The sequence below is a fragment of the Nycticebus coucang genome, chromosome 3, assembly GCF_027406575.1.
Source record: "Nycticebus coucang isolate mNycCou1 chromosome 3, mNycCou1.pri, whole genome shotgun sequence".
Classification (NCBI taxonomy): Eukaryota; Metazoa; Chordata; class Mammalia; order Primates; family Lorisidae; genus Nycticebus; species Nycticebus coucang.
This window is the reverse complement of record NC_069782.1, coordinates 49,224,692-49,240,615: the sequence shown is the minus strand read 5'-3', so window position 1 is coordinate 49,240,615 and position 15,924 is coordinate 49,224,692. Positions and strand designations below refer to the sequence as shown.

Below are 15,924 nucleotides of genomic sequence, written 5' to 3'. Positions count from 1 at the left end.
TACAAGACTGAAAATCAAATCTCAATGTAAATGTCTTTTTGTTATGTGTAGACCTTTACTAGGATAAAACAAAGATGCACCATTCAAAATGTCAGTGAGCCAACTGCTCATTTATAGAACATCCTCAACTCCACTATAGAGAACTAAAGTAAAAACAAATTTTTATCATTCTTTGGTAACTACTCTACAGCTTTCCCAGAAACTATAGCTTATTAACAGGTGTTACATTATCCTAGCCAGCTGTCAATACCTGCTTTCACCACTGCAGATGAAAAATAAACACAGAAACACCGTACGTATATTCGCCTGGTACCCTTCTCATTACACTTTGAAGTTAGATGATGTCAGTTTTGCTTACCTATTATCTTCATCCTGATTCATAATTCAAAGCACAGATGGTTCAACATTTACGTTTTTTTTTTTTTTTTTATTAAATCATAGCTGTGTACATTAGTGCAATCATGGGGAATCATACACTGGTTTTATATATCATTTGACATATTTTCATCACACTGGTTAACATAGCCTTCCTGGCATTTTCCCAGTCGTTGTGTTAAGACATCTATATTCTACATTTAGTAACATTTACATTTTTTAAAGTTGACTTTTCCCATTGTTTTTGTTGAAAAAAATCAACAAAATGCTGTTTAAGATAGTTGAAAATATGTTCATTGCTATGCAAACACAAAATTTTGATGCATTTTTCCATAAGTTAAATTATGGGGAAAGCACCAAGAAATTGCATTTATTTTCATGTGTGGTTTCTTCTGTTGGTTACACACTTTTCTTTGATACCTGTGTCCTTAACGGGACCATAAGTCACCTCTCTTTCTTACTTTTCTCTTGGTGAACTCTCTGTACAGAATATCTTTAGGATAGATGTGCTAGGGAATAATAAAATTTAGAACTCTGATAAATCATTTGTTCCACTAGCAAGTAAAAGTGCAAAGAACTATTAAATATCCTAAACTTTCCGAGTTTTATCTGTTTAAAATGGACACACGGGAGGAGGAGACAAGATGGCTGACTGAAGCCAGCTTTCCACAGAGGCTCCCATCCAGTAGGAGAGTTAAAGGACAAAAATTCAGCAAGTAACCTGGTGGATTTGAGCTGCACTAACAGAGAAGGTTGAAGAACACACGTCAACCCCACTGAGGTGAGCTGCGACCACAAGGATACAAACAAAAGGTACAAAATACATCACCAAGCGGACAGGACACCCCTCCCCCATGAGAACGGCTCAGAGTGCCCCACAAACAATTGGGCAGAGTTCAAAGGTCCTCCCACTACACTCCACGGGAGAGACCCTCTAAAAACTGGACCTATCTCCCCTACTAGGGTGCCACAGCGTCCTCCTGCCAGGCATAAAACTGTATAAACTGTATATAGTCTCTACCTGGAATTCTGAGCTCCCAGCACTCCCCTTTACTCACACTGAGGTCTGGAGGCCAGTACCGGTCAGCAGAGAGAGGACCACACCGGAGTGGCAGTTCCCTGAGGCACAGTGCAACAATCATGTTTTGGTGACAATACCACCAGGCATAAGACTGTGTAAAGTTGTGGGTGTTCTCTGCCCACAACCCCAGGCTCCCAGTGCTCCCCGCACTCCCCTCTGCTCTTGCTCCAAAGTCTGGAGGCCTGTCCCCCAGGGGTCCAGACTCTTGGGTGATTGCTCAAGGGGTATGGACAGTGCTGGGCTGCGGCCAATCGGTGCAGACTCTGGGGTACGGGAGCAGAGAGAGGACGGTTGGTCGGAGGGGAGCTACACCGGAGCAGGAGTTGCCTGAGCCATAAAACAGCAGCCCTCTTTTGCTAGCAATATGGCTTATTACTGAATATTCTGAAGCCACACCCCCGTCTCCCTGGGCAAACAGAGACTCTGAATATAGGATTTGCCTGAGGCTACTCCAACTTGCAAACCGGGGAAACTCCCAGGGCGGGGCTGACCCAGAGATCTGCTTTACTAAACCTAAGATGCACCTGACCCTCAGGAGATTGTCAGCCTATAGACAATACAAGAGCAAAGACAAGTTTATTTGGAATTCAGTTCAGCTTCTCTTCTGCAGGGGAACCACAAAGTTGTTCTGTTCTGTCAGTAACATTAATCAGGGGCGAGACTGGACCTGAGTGAAAACACCCCAACCTTCATCAAGCCCGAGGTTGTCAGGCCTCACCTCCTTTGCTAGAGAGAGGCAGAGCGCAGCAGCCTGGCAGACTTCCTTGTGATTCAGGCAGGTGCAAACTCCTGGAGTACCGATTCACTACAGGCAACTGGGTCAGCCAACTGCAGGGCTATCAGTGACTGGGTGTGACAGCGGTGCAAGGTGGGGAAGGAGGCATCAACCTTCCCAGACTGATCTATTGGCTGGGTGGCTCCTCCTGACCCCATGCAACACTGGAGCAAGCCATACCAGAGTAGTCACCAGACCCCTGTGATCCAGTTCCCAGAAACCTCTTAAACTCTTTTACCCAAGACAGGTGCAGACTGGGACAATTGATTTGGACTTTTTGAACTGAACCAATTGCCTGAGGACAAATCAGGTGGTGCCCTGGGTGCACGGTGGTAGGAAGGTTTGAATTTTCTTTTCCAATTGTTTGCCGGTAGGGGGTGGGGTGACATAATTGCTGATATTTCTCCACAGCTGAGACTTCAATCCAGAGTATCTGTTTCACTAGGGTGGAATAGAAACCAGCTGAAAACTAGACAGAACCACTTAGCCCCACCAAACCAGACAGGGCCCCAGTTTCTCAGGCCACAACACTGTGCAGACACTCGACAAAGCCCCAGGGGAAAAAATCGGAGGGAGTAAAACAACCATGGGGCGGAATCAGCGGAAAAACTCTGGTAACATGCATAACCACAATAGATCAACCCCCCAAGGAAAGATATGGCAGATGCCATTGAAGATCCCATTCATAAACAACTGGCTGAGATGTCAGGAATCAAATTCAAAATTTGGATTGCAGACAAGATTAACAAAGTGGAATTAGGAATTCGAGGAGAAATTCAAAAGTTGTCTCAAGAATTTAACGAATTTAAAGACAAAACCACCAAAGACTTAGACACACTGAAGCAAGAATTAGCAGCCCTCAAAGATATGAAAAATACAGTAGAATCCCTCAGCAACAGAATGGAGCAAGCAGAAGAAAGGATTTCTGACATCGAAGATAAAGCCTTTGAACACTCCCAAACTCTCAAAGAGGAAGAGAAATGGAGAGCAAAAATGGATCATTCTCTCCAACAGCTCTGGGATAATTAGAAAACGGCGAATATCCGAATCATTGGAGTTCCAGAAACAGATGAAGTGGCCTCACTGGGCACAGAGGCCTTGCTGCATGAAATTATGAAAAAGAATTTTCCAGACATGCCTAGAGATTCTGAAATTCAGATAGGGGACAGCTTCAGAACCCCAGCATGACTCAACACCATCCCCCAGGCATATCATAATTAACTTCGCTAAAGTTAATATGAAGGAGAAAATACTCAAAGCTGCCAGGAGAAAGAAAACCATTACCTTCAAAGGGAAGAATATTAGAATGACTGCAGATCTCTCTGCTGAAACTTTTCAAGCCAGAAGAGGGTGGTCACCGACTTTTAATCTCCTAAAGCAAAATAACTTTCAACCCGGATCTTGTATCCAGCTAAACTGCATTTCATTTATGATGGAGAAATTAAATACTTTAATGACATTCATATGTTGAAGAAATTTGCCATAACCAAACCAGCTCTTCAGGATATTATCAGACTTATCCTCCATAATGACCAACCCAATCCTATACCATAAAAGTAAACTCACTCAGAAACTTCGGATCAAATTCCAATTTCCACACTGCGAAAGGATTAAAAATGCCCACTGGACTTTTGAAAAACTCGATACCCAAATCTTCACCAGACTTATCAATATTCTCCATTAATGTGAATGGCTTAAACTGTCCTCTAAAGAGGCATAGGTTAGCTGACTGGATACAAAAACTCAGGCCAGATATCTGTTGCATACAAGAGTCACATCTAAACTTAAAAGACAAATACAGACTCAGGGTGAAAGGATGGTCATCCATATTTCAGGCAAATGGTAATCAGAAAAAAGCAGGTATTGCAATTTTATTTGCAGATACAATAGGCTTTAAACCAACAAAAGTAAGGAAGGACAAGAACGGTCACTTCATATTTGTTAAGGGTAATACTCAATATGATGAGATCTCAATTATTAATATGTATGCACTCAACCAGAATGCACCTCAATTTATAAGAGAAACTCTAACAGACATGAGCAACTTGATTTCCTCCAGCTCCATAATAGTCAGAGATTTCAACACTCCTTTGGCAGTGTTGGATGGATCCTCCAACAAGAAGCTGAGCAAAGAAATCTTAGATTTAAACCTAACCATCCAACATTTGGATTTAGCAGACATCTACAGAACATTTCATCCCAATGAAACTGAATACACATACTTCTCATCAGCCCATGGAACTTACTCCAAAATTGATCACATCTTAGGTCACAAGTCTAACCTCAGTAAATTTAAAGGAATATAAATTATTCCATGCATCTTCTCGGACCACCATGGAATAAAACTTGAGCTGAGTAACAACAGGAATCTGCATACTCATACAAAAACATGGAAGTTAAATAAACTTATGCTGAATGATAGCTGCGTCAGAGATGAGATTAAGAAAGAAATTGCCAGTTTATTGGAACAAAACAACAATGAAGACACGAACTATCAGAACCTCTGGGACACCACAAAGGCAGTTCTAAGAGGGAAATTTATAACACTGCAAGCCTTCCTCAAGAGAATGGAAAGAGAGGAAGTTAACAAATTAATGGGCCATTTCAAGCAACTAGAAATGGAAGAACATTCCAACCCCAAACCCAGTAGAAGAAAAGAATAACAAAATTAGAGCAGAATTAAATGAAATTGAAAACAAAAGAGTAATACAACAGATCAATAAATCAAAAACCTGTTTTTTTGTAAAGGTCAATAAAATAGATAAACCTTTGGCCAACCTAATCAGGAAAAAAAGAGTAAAATCTCTAATCTCATCAATCACAAACAACAAAGACGAAATAACAACAGACTCCTCAGAAATCCAAAAAATCCTTAATGAATATTATAAGAAACTGTATTTTCAGAAATATGAAAACCTGAAGGAAATTGACCAATATTTGGAAGCACGTCACCTTCCAAGACTTAGCCAGAATCAAGTGGAAATGTTGAACAGGCCCATATCAAGTTCAGAAATAGCATCAACCATACAAAAGCTCCCTAAAAAGAAAAGCCCAGGACCAGATGGTTTCACATCAGAATTCTACCAAACTTTTAAAGAGGAATTAGTACCTATATTACTCAACCTGTTCCAAAACGTAGAAAAAGAAGGAAGACTACCCAACACGTTCTATGAAGCAAACATCACCCTGATTCCCAAACCAGGAAAAGACCCAACAAGAAAAGAAAATTATAGACCAATATCACTAATGAATATAGATGCAAAAATATTCAACAAGATCCTAACAAACAGAATCCAGCAACACATCAAATAAATTATATATCATGACCAAGTTGGTTTTATCCCAGGGTCTCAAGGCTGGTTCAATATCCGTAAATCTATAAATGTAATCCAGCACATAAACAAATTAAAAAACAAATACCATATGATTCTTTCAATTGATGCAGAAAAAGCTTTTGATAATATCCAGCATCCCTTCATGATCAGAACACTTAAGAAAATCAGTGTGGAAGGGACATTTCTTAAACTGATAGAGACCATCTACAGCAAACACACGGCCAATATCATATTGAATGGAGTTAAATTGGAATCATTTCCACTCAGATCAGGAACCAGACAAGGCTGCCCATTGTCTCCATTGCTTTTTAACATTGTAATGGAAGTTTTAGCCACCGCAATTAGGGAAGAAAAGGCAATCAAGGGTATCCATATAGGGTCAGAGAGATCAAACTTTCGCTCTTCGCAGATGATGTGATTGTATATCTGGAAAACACTAGGGACTCTAATACAAAACTCTTAGAAGTGATCAAGGAATACAGCAGCATCTCAGGTTACAAAATCAACATTCATAAATCAGTAGCCTTTATGTATACCAACAATAGTCAAGTTGAAAAAACAGTTAGGGACTCTATCCCATTCACAGTAATGCCAAAGAACATGAAATATTTGGGAATTTATCTAACAAAGGACATGAAAGATCTCTATAAAGAGAACTTTGAAACTCTAAGAAAAGAAATAGCTGAAAATATTAACAAATGGAAAAATATACCATGCTCATGGCTGGGAAGAATCAACATTGTTAAAATGTCCATACTACCGAAAGCAATATATAATTTCAATGCAATCCCTATTAAAGCTCCACTGTTATACTTTAAAGATCTTGAAAAAACAATACTTCGTTTTATATGGAATCAGAAAAAACCTTGAATAGCCCAGACATTACTCAGAAATAAAAACAAAGCAGGAGGAATTACGCTACCAGACCTCAGACTATACTACAAATTGATAGTGATCAAAACAGCATGGTATTGGCACAAAAACACACAAGTAGATGTCTGGAACAGAATTGAGAACCAAGAGATGAAGCCAGCTACCTACTGTTATTTAATCTTTGACAAGCCAATTAAAAACATTCAGTGGGGAAAAGATTCCCTATTTAACAAATGGTGCTGGGTGAACTGGCTGGGAACCTGTAGAAGACTGAAACTGGACCCACAACTTTCACCATTAACTAAGATAGACTCTCACTGGATCAAAGATTTAAACTTAAGATATGAAACTATAAAAATACTAGAGGAGACTGCATGGAAAACCCTTGAAGAAATCGGTCTGGGAGAGTGTTTTATGAGGAGGACCCCCCAGGCAATTGAAGCAGCTTCGAAAATACACTACTGGGACTTGATCAAACTAAAAAGCTTCTGCACAGCCAAGAACATAGTAAGTAAAGCAAGCAAACAGCCCTCAGAATGGGAGAAGATATTTGCAGGTTATGTCTCCAACAAAGGTTCAATAACCAGAATCCACGGAGAACTCAAACGCCTTAGCAAGAATAGAACGAGGGATCCCATTGCAGGCTGGGCAAGGGATTTGAAGAAAAACTTCTCTGAAGAAGACAGGCGTGCGGCCTTCAGACATATGAAAAAATGCTTATCATCTTTAATCATCAGAGAAATGCAAATCAAAACTACTTTGAGATACCATCTAACTCCAGTGAGACTAGCCTACATCACAAAATCCCAAGACCAGAGATGTTGGCGCAGATGTGGAGAAAAGGGAACACTTTTGCACTGCTGGTGGGAATGCAAATTAATACATTGCTTTGGAAATAGATATAGAGAACACTTAGAGATCTAAAAATAGATCTGCCATTCAATCCTGTAATCCCGCTACTGGGCATATACCCAGAAGACCAAAAATCACATCATAACAAAGATATTTGTACCAGAATGTTTATTGCAGCCCAATTCACAATTGCTAAGTCATGGAAGAAGCCCAAGTGCCCATCGATCCATGAATGGATTAATAAATTGTGGTATATGTACACCATGGAATATTATGCAGCCTTAAAGAAAGATGGAGACTTTACCCCTTTCATGTTTACATGGATGGAGCTGGAACATATTCTTCTTAGTAAAGTATCTCAAGAATGGAAGAAAAAGTACCCAATGTACTCAGCCCTACTATGAAACTAATTTAGGGTTTTCACATGAAAGCTATAATGCAGTTACCACCTAAGAATAGGGGGAAGGGGGAAAGGGAGGGGAGGGTGGGGAGAGGTGGGTAGAGGGAAGGGGATTGGTGGGATTACACCAGTGGTGCATTTTACAAGGGTATATGTGAAACTTGGTAAACGGTCTGTGAAGCTAGTGAATGATGCCCCACGAATGTATCAATGTACACAGCTATGATTTAATAAAAAATAAAATAAAATGATGTGGAAATAAAAAGTACTATATCTCAAAAAAAAAAAATAAAAAAAGAATAAAATGGACTCACGGGTTGCCACAGCTGCTAATTTTTTCTAAGCTGTTTACATTTCTGTTGGATCTCCCATAAAGTGTTTCTACTCAATTTCCCTTTCACCTGGAGCATATATACCTTTCCAAATTCCTTACTTGACAGGTAATGCAAATGTTATATTTATTCCTACTCAACTGATGAAATTTTGCTCAGGTATATCTTTAAATTCCTGAATAGAATTAAAGTGGTATTCCAGGAAATGGTGACTTCATATCAAAGTCGATTTCTTTACACAAATTCTGGCTTATTAAGAGTCGAGTTCTCTGTGACTGATCATTCATAAAGCACAGAGGTTCAAGACTAAAACCTGAATAGAACACATTCCAGGGAACAATCTTCTTAACAAATAAGCCAAGGTCAAGAGGTTTTCAGAGTCAGACCTTTTCTCTGAGGGAGTTCTTATATCAGACAATTTCCAATGGGAAAAAATAGTCTGTTAAGTATTTTGAGCTCTATCTCATTTTCCATCCTTCTCATAATCAGATATCAGAGATTTATGTAATCGTATGTTTGGAAGGGATTTAAAACTACTTCTTCCTTTTTGTTGTATTTTTTTCACAGTTGCTGGAAAAATAAATAGTCTAATGTGACAGGTTATGCCTTTTCTCAGTTAAAAATTAAAAAAATATATATTCATATCCTTCCTAATACAAAACGGTTTCAAGTTTTAAGAGAAGAGCATTTGAAATGAGAGAACATTTTTCATCTTCCTCTTCCATTTCAGTCAGGTAAAAAAATGGCATCTTAAATTCAGTGACTGATTTGATTTTTTCCCTCTCTGGGCATTACTGCATGTATTAATGAAGTAGCAAGGACTTTAATAATATTTTATACACTAAAAAAATCAAAATACTTCTTTAACTTTTATTGTTATAAAAGATACAATGTTAGGTAAATACTGTTAACCCCATGTATTTTAAAATTAAGAGCAAGATATTGAAATAAGTTGTAAAGTCTTGAAGAAAACCCTATGGGAATAGGGCTTTTAAGTATAGGTTAATCTCAGTTATCTAATGCTAAGCATGTACGTGCGTCACAAATAGATGTCTGTAGCCTGGACAAGTGTAGAGAGAGCACAGAATTAAAGCTGAAGTTACACTGGCTCTTTCAGGTACCGTCCTGGAGAAAGAATGGATGACAGTGTTCTGAGACATGGACAACATGAGATATAAAAAATAATATTAAATATCTTAGTTATAGTAGAAGCTCAAAATCTGAGAATCATACTATTAGCATAGAGATGTTAAGTTACACACCAAGAGAATTTTATATGCCCCATTTAAATGATGCTGCTGATATCATACACAGCATCAAGTATGACATCACCAACGCATTACGAGCAAAGTGTTTTTTGACATCATTTGACATTAAAATCCTTTTTTGTATGAGAATTTGGTTTATAAATCTGAGTCCGAGGTTGCTGTGAGTTGTGATGCCACAGCACTCTACCCAGGGCGACAGCTTGAGACTCTGTCTCAAAAAAAATAATAAATAACTAAAATAAATAAATAAATAAATCTTACAATAGATGTCAATTAATGCAGCACTGACTTAATTTGATAATTTTTTTTTTTTTTTTTTTTTAGAATTAACAGGAAAATTACTTTTGTGGTCAAGTGGTTCGCTTTTAATATGTAATTTCCACTTTTACCTTTGCTCTGATCTGAGGTCAGAGTCACATGGGTGCTTGTGCTGAAGTTGTCTTCATCTTATTCAATCATAGATGTGTCTTTGCAATATTGTCTCATACGTGTAAATTATTTTCCTTCAAGTAACAGGCCTTTGTATTATTTAGTCTGCAAAAATACTGCACATGCTCAGGAATACTCACCAAACCCAGGCACATGGATCTTCAGTGATACCCACAATTTATTAAGTATTACTTTGTTACTAGTACTTTGATGCAGCAGTACCTTGCAAAGAAATGATAGCATCCACATCTTTAAATTTTTTCCATGATTGTAATGAATTTTAGCATCATTTGCATAAAAATAAAACTCTAGATGTTGTGATTATTGGGATATGAGATGGGGTGGTTAAGTGATCTCCCTTGTAGAAAACAGATATAAAAGTGAAAATCTTGTCCAAAAAAATTATACTTGATTTAGCATACTAGAAATTAACCACAGGAGAAGAAAAAATCAATAAACAATTATTCTTCAAAACTTCAAAATATTTAGTGAATGTGCTGGCAGATCTATAGCTTCCTCCTTTGAGGCAATTGCCTCCACACTTTCCCACTAGCCGAGTCAGAGAAAACTGTAGCTTTAAATGTTTGTGTATTTAAAAATACCCAGCAACTTTGAGATAAATAAAGATAAATGAGAGTATAAAAGACACAACCGGATGCCAGACAGCAGGGAGGGGAGAAGAGCAGAGCAAAAACCTATGGTTTTGCTGGTTAAATGTGGTGAATTAAGTTTGTAACTATTAGAAAAACTTAGAATTTCCCAATCCTGAAGTTACAGGCCAAGGGTGGGTTAAGAAAAAAAAAAAAAAAACCCAGAATTTGACAGGGAGCTTTGGAGTGAAATAAAAATAAAAATAGTAATATAAACTCTCTAAATATTTGTTTGTTTGTTTGCTTTAATTAAATAATAGCTGTGTACATTAATGTAATCATGGGGTACAATGTGAAATATTTTTTATCCAGGTGGTTAACATAGCCTTCACGGCATTTTCTTAGTTATTGTGTTAAGACATTTATATTCTGCATTTAATAAATTTCACATGTACTCTTGTAAGATGCACCGTAGGTGTGGTCCCACCAATTACCTTCCCTCCACCCATCCTCTCCCCTTTCCTCCCCTCACTGTTCCCTTTCCCCATATTCTTGGATTATAATTGGGTTATAGTTACAATTGGATTGTAGCTTTCATATGAAAGCTATAAATTAGTTTCATAGTAGGGCTGAGTACATTGGATACTTTTTCTTCCATTCTTTAGATACTTTGCTAAGAAGAATATATTACAGCTCCATCCATGTAAACATGAAAGAGGTAAAGTCTCCATCTTTCTTTAAGGCTACATAATATTCCATGGTGTACATGTACCACAATTTATTAATCCATTAATGGAACGATGGGCACTTGGGCTTCTTCCATGACTTAGCAATTATGAATTGGGCTGCAATAAACATTCTGGTACAAATATCTTTGTTATCATGTGATTTTTGGTTTTCTGGATAGGTACCTAGTAGAGGAATTGTAGGATTGAATGGCAGTTCTATTTTTAGATCCCTAAGTGATCTCCAAACATCTTTCCAGGAGGAACATATTAATTTGTATTCCCACCAGCAGTGGGAGAAGTGTTCCCTTTTCTCCACATCCACGCCAACATCTCTGGTTTTGAGATTTTGTGATATGGGCTAATCTTACTGGAGTTATATGATATCTCAGAGTATTTTTGATTTGCATGTCTCTGATGATTAAGGATGATGAGCATTTTTTCAGGTATCTGTAGGCCGAGCACTCGTCTTCTTCAGAGAAGTTTCTCTTCAAGTCCCTTGCCCAGCCTGCGATGGGATCACTTGTTCTTTTCTTGCTTATACTTTGAGTTCTCTGTGGATTCTGGTTATTAAACCTTTCTCGGAGACAAAGAAAACCTGGACCAGGTTTTCTACACCAGGCTGACTGCAGCAGGTATCCCTCCAGAAGGCGCCACCGGCATCTTCTCTAACTTCTCCTCAATCCACTGTGTCCATGGGCAGTTCCTGCTGCCTGAGCTGCAGACACGGATCACGGAAGAGTGGGACATGAACCTCCAGCTGGGGGACATCCTGCAGAAGCTGGCCCTTTTCTTAAAGATGTAGGGCGGGTATGTCAAGAACTTTGCCTGGGCTGTGGGGCTGGTGAGCACTTGGACCCAGTGCTCCCCGCTGTTTAAAGACGTTGTCCACAGCATCCAGAAGGAGGAGGTGTGCAGGAACCTGACACGGCAGCACCACGTGATGGAGCCCGTGCAGAGGGTCCCCGGTTGGAGCTGCTGCTGAAGGACCATCTGAAGGGCCCCCAGGGGATGACTGGACCGGAAGGACGCAGAGAGGTCCTTGGAGCTCATCTCCACAGCCACCAACCGCTCCAACGCTGCCATTCAGAAAGTGGAGGAAATGCACAAGCTCCTGGAGGTGTAGGAAGAACTGGCTGGGGAGGAAGATACTGTCAACTCAGCAAACGAGCTGATCGTGGAAGGCCACATCCAGAAGCTGTCAGCCGTGAACGGCACCACCCAGGACCGTCACCTCTTCTTGTTCAACATCCTGGTCCTTTACTGTGCATCCAAGCTGCGCTCATGGGCCAGAAGTTCAGTGTCAGGGAAGATGGACATCTTAGGCCTCCAGGTGCAGGATATTGTCAAGCCGAATGCAGCACATATGTTCATCCTAACAGGAAGAAAAAGGTCCCTGGGGCTGCAGACTCGGACAGAAGAGAAGAAAGAAAGGATTCAGATTATCCAGGCCACCATCCAGAAGCAGGAACAGAACAGTGAGACCTTCAGGGCCTTCAGGCTCCTTCAGCCCATAACCCAGGACCCCAGCCTTCCTCCAGACATGCCTGTGGGGATACTGGCTCTGGGGAGCCTGTGGTGACAGCTGAAGGTAGCGGTGCTACAACAGGGCTTGAGCCCAGAAAACTATCATCTCAGGTCAGGCGTGACAAGGAGAAGCAGAGTTGTAAGAGCTGCGGGGAGACCTTCAACTCCATCACCAGGAGGAGGCATGCCTGCAAGCTGTGCAGGGTGATCATCTGTGGGAAGTGCTCTGAGTTCAAGGCTGAGAACAGCAGGTAGAGCTGTGTTTGTAGAGAGTATTTCCTGACACAGCTGGTGGTCGTTGAGAGCCCCATTCCTGAGGCTTCAGTTGAGCCCAACCAGAGCACAGAGAAGTCACCTACTGTGGAACCCAGGCCAAGCCTGCTTTTCCCCTGCAGCTGTTAGACAGTGGTGAGGACTGGAGTGAGGTATGGGCCACCATCCCCATGTTGGACCGCCAGGTGCTGCACCTGCAAGGAGGTAGCCAGGACAGCCAGCTGCCTCTCCCCATCCTTCTCACAAGCTGCATGGTAAGAGTGCCTAATCCCAAGGAGAGGCCAGACTCACGGCATATGTGGAAGCTGCAGTGGGCCCAGCAGTCCTCGTTCCTAAGTGCTTCCTCTGCAGAGCTGTAGCAGCAGTGGATGGAGGCCCTGAACACTGCCACCCAAGGGGACATGGCCCAGGACAACCCCGGGACTCTGCAGCTTCAGGCTCCTGCAGCTGCAGCTGCTCTATGAGCTAAGCCTGCCCTTTGGACTGCTGTGTTGGGCCTACGCTCTCCTGGGAGGTGGCATCAGAGGTCACATGCCTGGAACTGCTGAGGATGGGCTAATAGCCCCGAGCTCTGAGCACTTGGCACTGGAGGGTCCTCCCTCTTCAGTAAGAAGGAAACTGAGGCCCAGAGAGGGGCATCCCAGGGTCACCCAGCAAATCCTAGCTAAGAGCTCAGCCTCCACCCAGCCCCAGTAGCATGGCTCAGAGCTGGGGAGCATGGCTTCATGGTGACACAAGCTCCAAAGGGAAAAGGAGGCAGCCTGGGCAACACTCAGCGACAGCCACGTTACTGCCTGGTCAACGATGTCTGCAGTGTGGTCCACCCCAGCCTCTGCCCATCCTGTCTATGCTGTGGACTCTGAATCATGACTCACTCCCTCTGGGCTCCTATCCCTTCTCTGCCCCTCTCCTGCAGTCCTGCCTGCAACCTACAGGAGGGGCAAGTGATAGGCCTGCCCCATCCTGGCTGGACTCATGCTTCCTGAATAATTCCACAGAAACTGCCGGGAGACTCACCCCAGCCACCATGTGGCCAGTGTGTGAGATTTGTGGCTGCCCCCTTTGCAGGCAGCACAAGTGCTTATCTGCATAAATAAATGCCAGCCACCAGTAGGTGGCCACAGCCTCAAAATAATAATAATAATAATAATAATAATAATAATAATAAAAGAAGCATCCTGGGTCCACTACCCACTGAAGCTCCTAGGCCCACTTTCTAAATAAATAGCTGAAGATCCCTCCCCCCCAAAAAAAAAAATTAAAATTGGTGGGATCACCTCTGGTTGATTTTTGAACTGTAATAGTATAGAGAAATCTGGGAGGTGGCTGCAAAACAATAGACACTAAGGAAGATTTGAGAACTGGCTTTGAATTTAAAGGTGTTTCTCAAGCCACACATAATTGGTTTGCTGAAGGAAGAAGCATTGCAGACTCGAGGTATGTGAGTACCTGAGTCACTGGTGAACATCGAACTAGACGTTTTCCTGCACACCATCTCAAACAAGAAAACAGCTGAGCAGAGGTAATTAGAGCCGCACATCGTAATGAAGTCTCATTGCTTCTTTTAATTCCTGACATAAAACTAAAACATAAGTGCAATAATTCTAAAAAAAATAAAATAAAATTCAGATTTCAACTAAAATATCTAGTTTATAAGCAGAAATTCCAGATATACAATGAAAAAAATGTGACTTTTGTACATAAAAATATCATAAAACATACTTCTGTATGGTCCTAAATGTCCATATATTGGATTTGGTATATGAGGACATCAAAATAGCCACTATAAATATGTCAAATAATTAAAGAAAAATATGTTTATGTTCTAATACCTAAAGAAAAGATGTAGCAATGATATTACAAATAGAAACTCTCATGAAATGTAGCAATGAGATTATAAATAGAAACTCTCATGAAAGTGTAAAAAGGAGCAAGTGGAAATTCTAGAAACGACAAATATAAGAACTGTAATGAAAAAAATGTAAAGGTGACTTCATCTATAGATTAGATGGAATATAGATAAATATTAACTTGAAGATAAATTAATAAAAATTATCCATTCCAAAGAACAGATAAAAAAAGATTCAAAGAAAATTAGTAGAACCTCAGGGAGCTTTGGAACTGTTCAGGCATCCCAACATATGTAATGAGAACCTCAGAAAGAGAGAGTGGGGTAAAAGAAAAGAGGAAGAAAATGAAGAAATAATAGCTAGAGATTTATTTCCCAGATTTAATGAAAAACTGACTTCCAAAATATTGAACCTGAATTGCCATTTGCAGGTTACCTGGAAATGTGTGATCAGAACCTAACCTCAGAGTGACTTTGAAGGTGAAACCGTCAGAAGCCGTGCGATGGAGTAAAACGTCACCTCCAGGCATGAATGCCGGCTCCTAAACACGACTCTACTCTCTCCATCATTTCTCTATCCAGTTTTATTCATTTCTGAGATTACATATTAATACTTTGTAAATTACGTACATTTATTTTATTTGCTTATTGAAAGACCAATGTTGAATGTGATAACTTAGGTAAAACCTATTATAAATTTTTTAAAGAATATTCCCACATGAGTATATACTTCCATTTCTTAAACTCTATATGGATATGTACTTGCCTTTTTTATTTCAGATTAATATGAGGGTACAAATGTTTGGTTATGTTGTTTTCAAAGAACCAAAAGTAGACCTTCCATTTTATCCCACATATAAAATATTTATACTTCATATAAAAAATATAATTTTGCTTGACTTAATTATATTTCTTTGACTTTCTCAAACATAAAAAAATTACAAATTACAAAGGCCATCTATATTATTAATTCTTAGAATTATATAATTTCTAAAAATATAATTTACAGGTAGGGGTTGGGAGATTTAAAAACATTTTTCAAACACAAAGTTTTAAAAATCACAATAATTCAATATTTTCCTATATTCTACTTTATATTTTTATCTTTTTTTATTTCAGGAAATTATAGGGGTACACACATTTTGGTTGCATAGTTTGCTTTGGTACATTTTAAGTCAGAGTTTTAAATGTGCCCTTTCCCCAGAAGATGTCCATTGTAACAGTTAGGCATGAATTTAAC

The 15,924-nt window shown here is 40.0% G+C and overlaps 1 pseudogene; it reads left to right on the top strand.

Annotated features, from left to right (window-relative positions):
• LOC128580921 (FYVE, RhoGEF and PH domain-containing protein 3-like) overlaps positions 1–13,360 on the top strand; it is a 65,133-nt pseudogene extending 51,773 nt beyond the window's left edge.
• The last annotated feature ends 2,564 nt before the right edge of the window (positions 13,361–15,924 follow it).